At 58.5% G+C, this 14,870-nt stretch overlaps 3 non-coding genes across 3 annotated transcripts; all 3 read right to left on the bottom strand.

Moving 5' to 3' along the window:
- Window positions 1–3,219: 3,219 nt before the first annotated feature.
- On the bottom strand, window positions 3,220–3,308 carry TRNAY-GUA (transfer RNA tyrosine (anticodon GUA)). The gene is given in 2 exon segments: window positions 3,220–3,255; window positions 3,272–3,308. It is a non-coding gene; the product is annotated as a tRNA-Tyr (tRNA).
- A 3,875-nt stretch (window positions 3,309–7,183) lies between these two features.
- Window positions 7,184–7,272, bottom strand: TRNAY-GUA (transfer RNA tyrosine (anticodon GUA)). Its single transcript is given in 2 exon segments — window positions 7,184–7,219; window positions 7,236–7,272. It is a non-coding gene; the product is annotated as a tRNA-Tyr (tRNA).
- A 3,875-nt stretch (window positions 7,273–11,147) lies between these two features.
- Window positions 11,148–11,236, bottom strand: TRNAY-GUA (transfer RNA tyrosine (anticodon GUA)). Its single transcript is given in 2 exon segments — window positions 11,148–11,183; window positions 11,200–11,236. It is a non-coding gene; the product is annotated as a tRNA-Tyr (tRNA).
- Window positions 11,237–14,870: the final 3,634 nt, after the last annotated feature.

Here is a 14,870-nt window from a genome sequence, read left to right as displayed (position 1 = left end):
GACGGATGTGGGTGGAGAAGAAAGACACGGCTGTTTGGAGGATGCAGGCATCCATCCTGCTACTTCTCACATGCACAGCGAGCACAGTAGCATTTGAGCTCATCCCCCATGCCTTTTCTGTTGCTTCCTTCCCCTCTCCGACACAAACTGTCAACTCAGCGCAAACCCCTGTCCGCACATCTCTTCGCACCCCTAAAAAGATTGCCTTTGGCCTTGCAGAGCACTTGGGACATGACCTGCACCCAACGCGGACAGGTGACGCGGCAAACTACCCCGCTCCCTTTCTTGTGTGTAAACAAAATACGTCTTTCCTGAGCCCATCAGAGAAATTCAAGCATGCCCCCTGCCTTGCGGACCCACACATCCCTAGCGCCTGATATCGTGACCGCAAGAAGAAGAAAAGCAGGCAAGTAAAGGGGACGCGTCGCCTCCCTGCCCGCCTGTTGGGGGCGCGGGCCAAGAAAAGCAAAGGTTCACGCTGTCTGCGGAGAACCCTGCAGGTCCTTCTGAGAAATTCCACCAGATTCGGATGGTAGCAGTTCTGCGCCAGAAGCCTGTTACGTGCTATGTGCAGTCACGCTTGCCTAAAGAAATCGCAGCTCTCCAAATGTGATGGACCAAAGGCCCAAGGTGACAGAAATGGAACTGCTCGCTCACGCTGCTCCTTGAACTGTGCTCTACGACGCTGAGGAAGGACGGCCGAAAAGTGAGCAAACCGCAGAAACGCGGACGTTGCTTCTCCGTCAAACGTAAGAGCCCGCCATCAGCACCGGAGACGCTCGTTTGACCTCGAAGGAGAAGGGACTGTCGGGGACGGAAGGGCCGTTTCTACTCCCCCTGTGTTCCCCTCCTGCTTGCCACCTGAAAGAAAGTCCTCCCCGGCGCATCTGCCCCCTAGCATCCGCTCCTGCAAAGGGAGCTTTGGGAGTTACGTGCGGACACTGTGTTTTAGCTAGGGTGACCAGATACCGCGTTTTGAAAGGGTCGGTCCTGCATGTGAGCCGTCCTGCGGGTGTCCCGACTTGCCCTGTATTTTCTGTCTCTCCCCTTCCATGTGTACACGTGAGTCCTAATGCTGGCCTCATGCTTGCTTTGCAGCTGCCCATCCAGCAGCGGTGAAAGGTGGGGTGTCCTGTGGATGATGATGGGGGCGAGTGTGCAAGGCTGACGGTTGGGCAAAGCTGCGGCGTGCAGGGCTGGCCGTTCCCCCTGCCGGTCCATCAGTGCAGTGCCTGGTGTGTGCCAGCAGGCTCCTCATCCCTGCCCCGTTTCCAAGCAGCAGTGGTGAGTGTGGAGAGGAGGTGGCCGGTTATGTGGCACCTGTGCTGCCCGCCCACCTGATGTTTACATGCTCTTCCTCTCCAGCTGTGTCCCATCCCTGCTGCTCATCCACATCCTCCCCAGGCGTCTGCAGCAGGATGCGTTCTGCGCCCAGCGCTTGTGCAGAGGATCAGCCCCCGTTCGGAGCAATCAGTTAACCACTAGTCGGGCAGGCTGGCAGGCAGGCAGACCCTTTCCTTTCCCCCACTGCCTCTGCCGGCGTGGTGAAGAGCTGAAGACCCGCTGGCCTGAGGGGGCTGTCCAGGAAGAGCCAATCTCTGCACGCGCCAGAGCCTAGCCACAGGAAGAGTCTGTGCTCCTCGGCTAAGCTCTGGAGCGCTGGGAGCTCTTTGCAGCCTGTTCACGCTCCGCCTCCACAGGCTTTGCGGTAGCCCCCCGGGCAGGGTCTTAGCACCCACTTCATGTGCCAGCCCTGCCTAAGTCTTGCCCCCAGGAAGTTGAGGACTTCTCTGTGTCCGAGGCATCCTCCCCTGCTGAGCCACCTCTGTGGACAGGTGCACTGCAGACTCTGTAGGCAGGCTCCCCCGCAGGGCCGTGATGCACAGTTCACCGCGTGTGCTTAACCCCTGCCTGTGCACCGTGTGGCCAGGGGACAAGAGGTGGCTGGGTTATGTCGGTGGCCAGCAGCATCTTGGAGAGGATAGCTGCCTTTCTACGGGCAGGAAGGGACCGGCTGGTTCCGGCCACAGGCTAGCGGGAGGAGGGAGAGTAAGGGGAAGAGACGACCTCTTGAAAGCCGTGAGCCGAGTCATGCCTGTCGTCCCCCTCCGCCCGCCTGCATCTGGAAGCCCTCCCCTGTTGCCTTAACTCCCGCGCAGTGGAAGAAGGCTACGGCTGGCCATGTTGCGGTGTGAACCTTGACAGAAATCTGGGGAGAGAGGCCTGTGACCCTACGTGCCGCCCACATGTTGTCTCAAGAAGACGCAGCACCAGGTCCTAGAGAGGCGGGTCTGTCCTGGGAGCCCAGGTGGGCATGGAGGGTGAAGAGCACTGGACAGGGAGGGTTGGGTCAGGCCAGTCGGCGAGCCGCATCTTGATGTGCGAGAGGTGTACGGGAGTGCGTGTGTGTTTGTATGCGTGTGTGAGGCCCCTCCCTGCGCCAGCCGTAGAGATCAGAAGGTAAAGAAAGAGGCTCCAGCTGCTCAGCTTTTCTTTTTAATAGGGTCTCGGTGAACTCGATGTTAATTTGAACTTTTGTACCGCATAGTACTGCTTGCTGTTGAACTTGCTTGATTAGAAGTAACTGGAGCAGGTGTCCCATATTCAGCAGAGGGAAATACGGTCACGCTAGTGTTATGTGGAAGGCGCCCTGCCAGCAGGGGGCTAAATGGTACTTGTGAGGCCCGAGGTCGACAGCTGGATGCGTAGGCAGGGAGCGCGGGAGGTGAAGAAAAGGAAGTGTGCCGATCAAGCGATAAACAGTGGCCTTGGTATTTGGAAGCAGGTGTGGTGGATGAAAGTAGTAGGAAGTGGTGCTTCCAATAGAGCACATTACCAGCGGCCAGCCTTGCACGCGCGGAGTCAAACATGGCAGTGGCCAGCAGGGGAGCTCTAAGGCCTTGTCCACGCTCAGTCCCCACCTCCAATGGAACCTACGGAAGCTCAGCTGCGCAAATGGCGTAGCTGAGGTCGGCGTACTTGCCGCCCTATGGTGTGTGCAGTAAGGCCAGCGGGGGCTGCTCTCCCATTGACTCTGGCTAGTTTTCTCACCCTGGTGGAGTATCGGAGGCGACGGGAGAGCGCTCGGAGATCAATTTATCGCGCCTAAGGAAACGGGATAAATCCAGCGCCGGCAGAGCGATCGCTGCAGCGTTGATCCACCGCGCGATGAAGAGAAGGCCTAAAGAAGAGGCTGTACTGACGGAAACAAAAGCCCACTCCTTCGAGCCGGAGTTGAACCAGCGACCTAAGGATAGCCAAGGAAAGAAGACTACAGTCCTCCGCTCTACCAGCTGAGCTATCGAAGGAGCCCAGCAAGGAGGCTGTCCAAGTGACTCAAAGTGCCAGGGAGGAAGAAGTCCCTCTGGCACTAAGAGCTAATTATAGGCTTGCCTGTGCCCCGCCCTCGGACAGGAACGAGCCACAGACACGTAGCTCTCCCATCCTCATGGCTGCCTCAGCTGTGGGCAGCTGCCTAGGAAGAAGGGAAGCCAAGGGTGGGTGACGCCAGCCCTGCCTGCTGGCTGGGATACCGCAACTTCTTGCCCCGGCCCTCGCTGACCCGCAAGGGCCCTGAGATCGTCTCGAGCAGGCGCAGCACACTGTACGCACCGCCCCACCCCTCCGCGCCCCCCATTCTGGCGCAGAAGAGGGAAGTAGGAGCAACGGCAAACGTGTCTGACGCCGGATCCTTCTGCCCGGCTCGAAAGGACGCTTGAAGTCATGACATTTTTTCAGTCCATTGCCCTTCGCCTTCCTGTGTGACCGACACATTCCTGCTTTCACAGCTGACTCGGCTTCCCAGGCCTCTACCTGAGGACAACACACACAAGGAGCCTTTGAAATGATAAGAACTCAGGCTTGCGCTCTCCTGGAAGGGAAGCTGCTCCTTTTACTCCCTCCGAGCAGAATCCTCACCCTAAAGCGTCCGGCAGCGCCCCGTTCTGCACAGTCATAAGTCTGTGACGGATGTGGGTGGAGAAGAAAGACACGGCTGTTTGGAGGATGCAGGCATCCATCCTGCTACTTCTCACATGCACAGCGAGCACAGTAGCATTTGAGCTCATCCCCCATGCCTTTTCTGTTGCTTCCTTCCCCTCTCCGACACAAACTGTCAACTCAGCGCAAACCCCTGTCCGCACATCTCTTCGCACCCCTAAAAAGATTGCCTTTGGCCTTGCAGAGCACTTGGGACATGACCTGCACCCAACGCGGACAGGTGACGCGGCAAACTACCCCGCTCCCTTTCTTGTGTGTAAACAAAATACGTCTTTCCTGAGCCCATCAGAGAAATTCAAGCATGCCCCCTGCCTTGCGGACCCACACATCCCTAGCGCCTGATATCGTGACCGCAAGAAGAAGAAAAGCAGGCAAGTAAAGGGGACGCGTCGCCTCCCTGCCCGCCTGTTGGGGGCGCGGGCCAAGAAAAGCAAAGGTTCACGCTGTCTGCGGAGAACCCTGCAGGTCCTTCTGAGAAATTCCACCAGATTCGGATGGTAGCAGTTCTGCGCCAGAAGCCTGTTACGTGCTATGTGCAGTCACGCTTGCCTAAAGAAATCGCAGCTCTCCAAATGTGATGGACCAAAGGCCCAAGGTGACAGAAATGGAACTGCTCGCTCACGCTGCTCCTTGAACTGTGCTCTACGACGCTGAGGAAGGACGGCCGAAAAGTGAGCAAACCGCAGAAACGCGGACGTTGCTTCTCCGTCAAACGTAAGAGCCCGCCATCAGCACCGGAGACGCTCGTTTGACCTCGAAGGAGAAGGGACTGTCGGGGACGGAAGGGCCGTTTCTACTCCCCCTGTGTTCCCCTCCTGCTTGCCACCTGAAAGAAAGTCCTCCCCGGCGCATCTGCCCCCTAGCATCCGCTCCTGCAAAGGGAGCTTTGGGAGTTACGTGCGGACACTGTGTTTTAGCTAGGGTGACCAGATACCGCGTTTTGAAAGGGTCGGTCCTGCATGTGAGCCGTCCTGCGGGTGTCCCGACTTGCCCTGTATTTTCTGTCTCTCCCCTTCCATGTGTACACGTGAGTCCTAATGCTGGCCTCATGCTTGCTTTGCAGCTGCCCATCCAGCAGCGGTGAAAGGTGGGGTGTCCTGTGGATGATGATGGGGGCGAGTGTGCAAGGCTGACGGTTGGGCAAAGCTGCGGCGTGCAGGGCTGGCCGTTCCCCCTGCCGGTCCATCAGTGCAGTGCCTGGTGTGTGCCAGCAGGCTCCTCATCCCTGCCCCGTTTCCAAGCAGCAGTGGTGAGTGTGGAGAGGAGGTGGCCGGTTATGTGGCACCTGTGCTGCCCGCCCGCCTGATGTTTACATGCTCTTCCTCTCCAGCTGTGTCCCATCCCTGCTGCTCATCCACATCCTCCCCAGGCGTCTGCAGCAGGATGCGTTCTGCGCCCAGCGCTTGTGCAGAGGATCAGCCCCCGTTCGGAGCAATCAGTTAACCACTAGTCGGGCAGGCTGGCAGGCAGGCAGACCCTTTCCTTTCCCCCACTGCCTCTGCCGGCGTGGTGAAGAGCTGAAGACCCGCTGGCCTGAGGGGGCTGTCCAGGAAGAGCCAATCTCTGCACGCGCCAGAGCCTAGCCACAGGAAGAGTCTGTGCTCCTCGGCTAAGCTCTGGAGCGCTGGGAGCTCTTTGCAGCCTGTTCACGCTCCGCCTCCACAGGCTTTGCGGTAGCCCCCCGGGCAGGGTCTTAGCACCCACTTCATGTGCCAGCCCTGCCTAAGTCTTGCCCCCAGGAAGTTGAGGACTTCTCTGTGTCCGAGGCATCCTCCCCTGCTGAGCCACCTCTGTGGACAGGTGCACTGCAGACTCTGTAGGCAGGCTCCCCCGCAGGGCCGTGATGCACAGTTCACCGCGTGTGCTTAACCCCTGCCTGTGCACCGTGTGGCCAGGGGACAAGAGGTGGCTGGGTTATGTCGGTGGCCAGCAGCATCTTGGAGAGGATAGCTGCCTTTCTACGGGCAGGAAGGGACCGGCTGGTTCCGGCCACAGGCTAGCGGGAGGAGGGAGAGTAAGGGGAAGAGACGACCTCTTGAAAGCCGTGAGCCGAGTCATGCCTGTCGTCCCCCTCCGCCCGCCTGCATCTGGAAGCCCTCCCCTGTTGCCTTAACTCCCGCGCAGTGGAAGAAGGCTACGGCTGGCCATGTTGCGGTGTGAACCTTGACAGAAATCTGGGGAGAGAGGCCTGTGACCCTACGTGCCGCCCACATGTTGTCTCAAGAAGACGCAGCACCAGGTCCTAGAGAGGCGGGTCTGTCCTGGGAGCCCAGGTGGGCATGGAGGGTGAAGAGCACTGGACAGGGAGGGTTGGGTCAGGCCAGTCGGCGAGCCGCATCTTGATGTGCGAGAGGTGTACGGGAGTGCGTGTGTGTTTGTATGCGTGTGTGAGGCCCCTCCCTGCGCCAGCCGTAGAGATCAGAAGGTAAAGAAAGAGGCTCCAGCTGCTCAGCTTTTCTTTTTAATAGGGTCTCGGTGAACTCGATGTTAATTTGAACTTTTGTACCGCATAGTACTGCTTGCTGTTGAACTTGCTTGATTAGAAGTAACTGGAGCAGGTGTCCCATATTCAGCAGAGGGAAATACGGTCACGCTAGTGTTATGTGGAAGGCGCCCTGCCAGCAGGGGGCTAAATGGTACTTGTGAGGCCCGAGGTCGACAGCTGGATGCGTAGGCAGGGAGCGCGGGAGGTGAAGAAAAGGAAGTGTGCCGATCAAGCGATAAACAGTGGCCTTGGTATTTGGAAGCAGGTGTGGTGGATGAAAGTAGTAGGAAGTGGTGCTTCCAATAGAGCACATTACCAGCGGCCAGCCTTGCACGCGCGGAGTCAAACATGGCAGTGGCCAGCAGGGGAGCTCTAAGGCCTTGTCCACGCTCAGTCCCCACCTCCAATGGAACCTACGGAAGCTCAGCTGCGCAAATGGCGTAGCTGAGGTCGGCGTACTTGCCGCCCTATGGTGTGTGCAGTAAGGCCAGCGGGGGCTGCTCTCCCATTGACTCTGGCTAGTTTTCTCACCCTGGTGGAGTATCGGAGGCGACGGGAGAGCGCTCGGAGATCAATTTATCGCGCCTAAGGAAACGGGATAAATCCAGCGCCGGCAGAGCGATCGCTGCAGCGTTGATCCACCGCGCGATGAAGAGAAGGCCTAAAGAAGAGGCTGTACTGACGGAAACAAAAGCCCACTCCTTCGAGCCGGAGTTGAACCAGCGACCTAAGGATAGCCAAGGAAAGAAGACTACAGTCCTCCGCTCTACCAGCTGAGCTATCGAAGGAGCCCAGCAAGGAGGCTGTCCAAGTGACTCAAAGTGCCAGGGAGGAAGAAGTCCCTCTGGCACTAAGAGCTAATTATAGGCTTGCCTGTGCCCCGCCCTCGGACAGGAACGAGCCACAGACACGTAGCTCTCCCATCCTCATGGCTGCCTCAGCTGTGGGCAGCTGCCTAGGAAGAAGGGAAGCCAAGGGTGGGTGACGCCAGCCCTGCCTGCTGGCTGGGATACCGCAACTTCTTGCCCCGGCCCTCGCTGACCCGCAAGGGCCCTGAGATCGTCTCGAGCAGGCGCAGCACACTGTACGCACCGCCCCACCCCTCCGCGCCCCCCATTCTGGCGCAGAAGAGGGAAGTAGGAGCAACGGCAAACGTGTCTGACGCCGGATCCTTCTGCCCGGCTCGAAAGGACGCTTGAAGTCATGACATTTTTTCAGTCCATTGCCCTTCGCCTTCCTGTGTGACCGACACATTCCTGCTTTCACAGCTGACTCGGCTTCCCAGGCCTCTACCTGAGGACAACACACACAAGGAGCCTTTGAAATGATAAGAACTCAGGCTTGCGCTCTCCTGGAAGGGAAGCTGCTCCTTTTACTCCCTCCGAGCAGAATCCTCACCCTAAAGCGTCCGGCAGCGCCCCGTTCTGCACAGTCATAAGTCTGTGACGGATGTGGGTGGAGAAGAAAGACACGGCTGTTTGGAGGATGCAGGCATCCATCCTGCTACTTCTCACATGCACAGCGAGCACAGTAGCATTTGAGCTCATCCCCCATGCCTTTTCTGTTGCTTCCTTCCCCTCTCCGACACAAACTGTCAACTCAGCGCAAACCCCTGTCCGCACATCTCTTCGCACCCCTAAAAAGATTGCCTTTGGCCTTGCAGAGCACTTGGGACATGACCTGCACCCAACGCGGACAGGTGACGCGGCAAACTACCCCGCTCCCTTTCTTGTGTGTAAACAAAATACGTCTTTCCTGAGCCCATCAGAGAAATTCAAGCATGCCCCCTGCCTTGCGGACCCACACATCCCTAGCGCCTGATATCGTGACCGCAAGAAGAAGAAAAGCAGGCAAGTAAAGGGGACGCGTCGCCTCCCTGCCCGCCTGTTGGGGGCGCGGGCCAAGAAAAGCAAAGGTTCACGCTGTCTGCGGAGAACCCTGCAGGTCCTTCTGAGAAATTCCACCAGATTCGGATGGTAGCAGTTCTGCGCCAGAAGCCTGTTACGTGCTATGTGCAGTCACGCTTGCCTAAAGAAATCGCAGCTCTCCAAATGTGATGGACCAAAGGCCCAAGGTGACAGAAATGGAACTGCTCGCTCACGCTGCTCCTTGAACTGTGCTCTACGACGCTGAGGAAGGACGGCCGAAAAGTGAGCAAACCGCAGAAACGCGGACGTTGCTTCTCCGTCAAACGTAAGAGCCCGCCATCAGCACCGGAGACGCTCGTTTGACCTCGAAGGAGAAGGGACTGTCGGGGACGGAAGGGCCGTTTCTACTCCCCCTGTGTTCCCCTCCTGCTTGCCACCTGAAAGAAAGTCCTCCCCGGCGCATCTGCCCCCTAGCATCCGCTCCTGCAAAGGGAGCTTTGGGAGTTACGTGCGGACACTGTGTTTTAGCTAGGGTGACCAGATACCGCGTTTTGAAAGGGTCGGTCCTGCATGTGAGCCGTCCTGCGGGTGTCCCGACTTGCCCTGTATTTTCTGTCTCTCCCCTTCCATGTGTACACGTGAGTCCTAATGCTGGCCTCATGCTTGCTTTGCAGCTGCCCATCCAGCAGCGGTGAAAGGTGGGGTGTCCTGTGGATGATGATGGGGGCGAGTGTGCAAGGCTGACGGTTGGGCAAAGCTGCGGCGTGCAGGGCTGGCCGTTCCCCCTGCCGGTCCATCAGTGCAGTGCCTGGTGTGTGCCAGCAGGCTCCTCATCCCTGCCCCGTTTCCAAGCAGCAGTGGTGAGTGTGGAGAGGAGGTGGCCGGTTATGTGGCACCTGTGCTGCCCGCCCACCTGATGTTTACATGCTCTTCCTCTCCAGCTGTGTCCCATCCCTGCTGCTCATCCACATCCTCCCCAGGCGTCTGCAGCAGGATGCGTTCTGCGCCCAGCGCTTGTGCAGAGGATCAGCCCCCGTTCGGAGCAATCAGTTAACCACTAGTCGGGCAGGCTGGCAGGCAGGCAGACCCTTTCCTTTCCCCCACTGCCTCTGCCGGCGTGGTGAAGAGCTGAAGACCCGCTGGCCTGAGGGGGCTGTCCAGGAAGAGCCAATCTCTGCACGCGCCAGAGCCTAGCCACAGGAAGAGTCTGTGCTCCTCGGCTAAGCTCTGGAGCGCTGGGAGCTCTTTGCAGCCTGTTCACGCTCCGCCTCCACAGGCTTTGCGGTAGCCCCCCGGGCAGGGTCTTAGCACCCACTTCATGTGCCAGCCCTGCCTAAGTCTTGCCCCCAGGAAGTTGAGGACTTCTCTGTGTCCGAGGCATCCTCCCCTGCTGAGCCACCTCTGTGGACAGGTGCACTGCAGACTCTGTAGGCAGGCTCCCCCGCAGGGCCGTGATGCACAGTTCACCGCGTGTGCTTAACCCCTGCCTGTGCACCGTGTGGCCAGGGGACAAGAGGTGGCTGGGTTATGTCGGTGGCCAGCAGCATCTTGGAGAGGATAGCTGCCTTTCTACGGGCAGGAAGGGACCGGCTGGTTCCGGCCACAGGCTAGCGGGAGGAGGGAGAGTAAGGGGAAGAGACGACCTCTTGAAAGCCGTGAGCCGAGTCATGCCTGTCGTCCCCCTCCGCCCGCCTGCATCTGGAAGCCCTCCCCTGTTGCCTTAACTCCCGCGCAGTGGAAGAAGGCTACGGCTGGCCATGTTGTGGTGTGAACCTTGACAGAAATCTGGGGAGAGAGGCCTGTGACCCTACGTGCCGCCCACATGTTGTCTCAAGAAGACGCAGCACCAGGTCCTAGAGAGGCGGGTCTGTCCTGGGAGCCCAGGTGGGCATGGAGGGTGAAGAGCACTGGACAGGGAGGGTTGGGTCAGGCCAGTCGGCGAGCCGCATCTTGATGTGCGAGAGGTGTACGGGAGTGCGTGTGTGTTTGTATGCGTGTGTGAGGCCCCTCCCTGCGCCAGCCGTAGAGATCAGAAGGTAAAGAAAGAGGCTCCAGCTGCTCAGCTTTTCTTTTTAATAGGGTCTCGGTGAACTCGATGTTAATTTGAACTTTTGTACCGCATAGTACTGCTTGCTGTTGAACTTGCTTGATTAGAAGTAACTGGAGCAGGTGTCCCATATTCAGCAGAGGGAAATACGGTCACGCTAGTGTTATGTGGAAGGCGCCCTGCCAGCAGGGGGCTAAATGGTACTTGTGAGGCCCGAGGTCGACAGCTGGATGCGTAGGCAGGGAGCGCGGGAGGTGAAGAAAAGGAAGTGTGCCGATCAAGCGATAAACAGTGGCCTTGGTATTTGGAAGCAGGTGTGGTGGATGAAAGTAGTAGGAAGTGGTGCTTCCAATAGAGCACATTACCAGCGGCCAGCCTTGCACGCGCGGAGTCAAACATGGCAGTGGCCAGCAGGGGAGCTCTAAGGCCTTGTCCACGCTCAGTCCCCACCTCCAATGGAACCTACGGAAGCTCAGCTGCGCAAATGGCGTAGCTGAGGTCGGCGTACTTGCCGCCCTATGGTGTGTGCAGTAAGGCCAGCGGGGGCTGCTCTCCCATTGACTCTGGCTAGTTTTCTCACCCTGGTGGAGTATCGGAGGCGACGGGAGAGCGCTCGGAGATCAATTTATCGCGCCTAAGGAAACGGGATAAATCCAGCGCCGGCAGAGCGATCGCTGCAGCGTCGATCCACCGCGCGATGAAGAGAAGGCCTAAAGAAGAGGCTGTACTGACGGAAACAAAAGCCCACTCCTTCGAGCCGGAGTTGAACCAGCGACCTAAGGATAGCCAAGGAAAGAAGACTACAGTCCTCCGCTCTACCAGCTGAGCTATCGAAGGAGCCCAGCAAGGAGGCTGTCCAAGTGACTCAAAGTGCCAGGGAGGAAGAAGTCCCTCTGGCACTAAGAGCTAATTATAGGCTTGCCTGTGCCCCGCCCTCGGACAGGAACGAGCCACAGACACGTAGCTCTCCCATCCTCATGGCTGCCTCAGCTGTGGGCAGCTGCCTAGGAAGAAGGGAAGCCAAGGGTGGGTGACGCCAGCCCTGCCTGCTGGCTGGGATACCGCAACTTCTTGCCCCGGCCCTCGCTGACCCGCAAGGGCCCTGAGATCGTCTCGAGCAGGCGCAGCACACTGTACGCACCGCCCCACCCCTCCGCGCCCCCCATTCTGGCGCAGAAGAGGGAAGTAGGAGCAACGGCAAACGTGTCTGACGCCGGATCCTTCTGCCCGGCTCGAAAGGACGCTTGAAGTCATGACATTTTTTCAGTCCATTGCCCTTCGCCTTCCTGTGTGACCGACACATTCCTGCTTTCACAGCTGACTCGGCTTCCCAGGCCTCTACCTGAGGACAACACACACAAGGAGCCTTTGAAATGATAAGAACTCAGGCTTGCGCTCTCCTGGAAGGGAAGCTGCTCCTTTTACTCCCTCCGAGCAGAATCCTCACCCTAAAGCGTCCGGCAGCGCCCCGTTCTGCACAGTCATAAGTCTGTGACGGATGTGGGTGGAGAAGAAAGACACGGCTGTTTGGAGGATGCAGGCATCCATCCTGCTACTTCTCACATGCACAGCGAGCACAGTAGCATTTGAGCTCATCCCCCATGCCTTTTCTGTTGCTTCCTTCCCCTCTCCGACACAAACTGTCAACTCAGCGCAAACCCCTGTCCGCACATCTCTTCGCACCCCTAAAAAGATTGCCTTTGGCCTTGCAGAGCACTTGGGACATGACCTGCACCCAACGCGGACAGGTGACGCGGCAAACTACCCCGCTCCCTTTCTTGTGTGTAAACAAAATACGTCTTTCCTGAGCCCATCAGAGAAATTCAAGCATGCCCCCTGCCTTGCGGACCCACACATCCCTAGCGCCTGATATCGTGACCGCAAGAAGAAGAAAAGCAGGCAAGTAAAGGGGACGCGTCGCCTCCCTGCCCGCCTGTTGGGGGCGCGGGCCAAGAAAAGCAAAGGTTCACGCTGTCTGCGGAGAACCCTGCAGGTCCTTCTGAGAAATTCCACCAGATTCGGATGGTAGCAGTTCTGCGCCAGAAGCCTGTTACGTGCTATGTGCAGTCACGCTTGCCTAAAGAAATCGCAGCTCTCCAAATGTGATGGACCAAAGGCCCAAGGTGACAGAAATGGAACTGCTCGCTCACGCTGCTCCTTGAACTGTGCTCTACGACGCTGAGGAAGGACGGCCGAAAAGTGAGCAAACCGCAGAAACGCGGACGTTGCTTCTCCGTCAAACGTAAGAGCCCGCCATCAGCACCGGAGACGCTCGTTTGACCTCGAAGGAGAAGGGACTGTCGGGGACGGAAGGGCCGTTTCTACTCCCCCTGTGTTCCCCTCCTGCTTGCCACCTGAAAGAAAGTCCTCCCCGGCGCATCTGCCCCCTAGCATCCGCTCCTGCAAAGGGAGCTTTGGGAGTTACGTGCGGACACTGTGTTTTAGCTAGGGTGACCAGATACCGCGTTTTGAAAGGGTCGGTCCTGCATGTGAGCCGTCCTGCGGGTGTCCCGACTTGCCCTGTATTTTCTGTCTCTCCCCTTCCATGTGTACACGTGAGTCCTAATGCTGGCCTCATGCTTGCTTTGCAGCTGCCCATCCAGCAGCGGTGAAAGGTGGGGTGTCCTGTGGATGATGATGGGGGCGAGTGTGCAAGGCTGACGGTTGGGCAAAGCTGCGGCGTGCAGGGCTGGCCGTTCCCCCTGCCGGTCCATCAGTGCAGTGCCTGGTGTGTGCCAGCAGGCTCCTCATCCCTGCCCCGTTTCCAAGCAGCAGTGGTGAGTGTGGAGAGGAGGTGGCCGGTTATGTGGCACCTGTGCTGCCCGCCCACCTGATGTTTACATGCTCTTCCTCTCCAGCTGTGTCCCATCCCTGCTGCTCATCCACATCCTCCCCAGGCGTCTGCAGCAGGATGCGTTCTGCGCCCAGCGCTTGTGCAGAGGATCAGCCCCCGTTCGGAGCAATCAGTTAACCACTAGTCGGGCAGGCTGGCAGGCAGGCAGACCCTTTCCTTTCCCCCACTGCCTCTGCCGGCGTGGTGAAGAGCTGAAGACCCGCTGGCCTGAGGGGGCTGTCCAGGAAGAGCCAATCTCTGCACGCGCCAGAGCCTAGCCACAGGAAGAGTCTGTGCTCCTCGGCTAAGCTCTGGAGCGCTGGGAGCTCTTTGCAGCCTGTTCACGCTCCGCCTCCACAGGCTTTGCGGTAGCCCCCCGGGCAGGGTCTTAGCACCCACTTCATGTGCCAGCCCTGCCTAAGTCTTGCCCCCAGGAAGTTGAGGACTTCTCTGTGTCCGAGGCATCCTCCCCTGCTGAGCCACCTCTGTGGACAGGTGCACTGCAGACTCTGTAGGCAGGCTCCCCCGCAGGGCCGTGATGCACAGTTCACCGCGTGTGCTTAACCCCTGCCTGTGCACCGTGTGGCCAGGGGACAAGAGGTGGCTGGGTTATGTCGGTGGCCAGCAGCATCTTGGAGAGGATAGCTGCCTTTCTACGGGCAGGAAGGGACCGGCTGGTTCCGGCCACAGGCTAGCGGGAGGAGGGAGAGTAAGGGGAAGAGACGACCTCTTGAAAGCCGTGAGCCGAGTCATGCCTGTCGTCCCCCTCCGCCCGCCTGCATCTGGAAGCCCTCCCCTGTTGCCTTAACTCCCGCGCAGTGGAAGAAGGCTACGGCTGGCCATGTTGCGGTGTGAACCTTGACAGAAATCTGGGGAGAGAGGCCTGTGACCCTACGTGCCGCCCACATGTTGTCTCAAGAAGACGCAGCACCAGGTCCTAGAGAGGCGGGTCTGTCCTGGGAGCCCAGGTGGGCATGGAGGGTGAAGAGCACTGGACAGGGAGGGTTGGGTCAGGCCAGTCGGCGAGCCGCATCTTGATGTGCGAGAGGTGTACGGGAGTGCGTGTGTGTTTGTATGCGTGTGTGAGGCCCCTCCCTGCGCCAGCCGTAGAGATCAGAAGGTAAAGAAAGAGGCTCCAGCTGCTCAGCTTTTCTTTTTAATAGGGTCTCGGTGAACTCGATGTTAATTTGAACTTTTGTACCGCATAGTACTGCTTGCTGTTGAACTTGCTTGATTAGAAGTAACTGGAGCAGGTGTCCCATATTCAGCAGAGGGAAATACGGTCACGCTAGTGTTATGTGGAAGGCGCCCTGCCAGCAGGGGGCTAAATGGTACTTGTGAGGCCCGAGGTCGACAGCTGGATGCGTAGGCAGGGAGCGCGGGAGGTGAAGAAAAGGAAGTGTGCCGATCAAGCGATAAACAGTGGCCTTGGTATTTGGAAGCAGGTGTGGTGGATGAAAGTAGTAGGAAGTGGTGCTTCCAATAGAGCACATTACCAGCGGCCAGCCTTGCACGCGCGGAGTCAAACATGGCAGTGGCCAGCAGGGGAGCTCTAAGGCCTTGTCCACGCTCAGTCCCCACCTCCAATGGAACCTACGGAAGCTCAGCTGCGCAAATGGCGTAGCTGAGGTCGGCGTA

The sequence above is a fragment of the Carettochelys insculpta genome, chromosome 2, assembly GCF_033958435.1.
Source record: "Carettochelys insculpta isolate YL-2023 chromosome 2, ASM3395843v1, whole genome shotgun sequence".
NCBI lineage: Eukaryota > Metazoa > Chordata > Testudines > Carettochelyidae > Carettochelys > Carettochelys insculpta.
This window is presented reverse-complemented; position numbering and strand designations above follow the sequence as displayed.